Source organism: Oryzias melastigma, unplaced genomic scaffold (assembly GCF_002922805.2).
Source record: "Oryzias melastigma strain HK-1 unplaced genomic scaffold, ASM292280v2 sc02065, whole genome shotgun sequence".
NCBI lineage: Eukaryota > Metazoa > Chordata > Actinopteri > Beloniformes > Adrianichthyidae > Oryzias > Oryzias melastigma.
In genome coordinates this window covers 4,284-5,175 of record NW_023418643.1, presented here as the reverse complement: position 1 = coordinate 5,175, position 892 = coordinate 4,284, and positions in this window count along the sequence as shown.

Sequence of the window (892 nt, the reverse complement as noted above, 5' to 3'; positions counted from 1 at the left end):
CCACATTCCTAATATGTTCATATTGTGTGTTCTTTCATTTGACTCAGCTCTATTTAGGGATCAACATATTACATTTTCCAGATATTCTGTTGAAAATGTGAGTAATAGGAGAACGCCACTTTTGCGAGCTCCCCACGTGCACGCCTTTCAAAATATGAAACTTCTAACTGCAACTTTTTTTTCCCCAAATGTTTCCAAATAAGGCCCAAGAAGTTTGGAAACGTGTGATAAAAATCATTGGGACGAGTTTCCGTTTGGAGCTGGTGCTAACAGTGTTTTGTGTTTGTTTTTTTTTATTCAAGATGGCGGCCTCTTCCCGAGGTCAAAGGTCAACAACATTTCAGGGATCATTTTTTTAAAAATTTGACTAAATAAAGGTTTGTTTTCAAACACAATTTCAGATTGTTCCCCAAAATGGCCGCCAGAACGTTCCTTTGATGTCCCCACTCGTGTATTTTTGTCTTTGTTCCTGAATTCCAACATTTTTTCCCAGAATTACCTTTTTTTTACATTTGTTCAACTTGATCCTGAGAACTGATGCATTCCCCTTATTACAATGTTTCAATAAATTGTTTTCGAGCTAACCAGGATCGCAGCATTTGAAAACTCGCCACTTGCACACCATTCAAAATCTTCAACTTCTAATTGCAACATTTTTTACAGAGTAGCTTCCAAATGACGCTCAAGAAGTCACAGAACGATTGATGACCATCCCATAATAATTCAGAAAATACCTTTTGGTTACCCCAACACATCTTTTGGTTTCATTTATGTATTTTTAATTGATTTATTTGTTTATCTTGGCTCCATATAGGATTTTCAGACCATTAATTTTGAATTAATTGAAATATGTTTATATTTAAAATAATATTTTTAAGATTCTCAGTCTCCA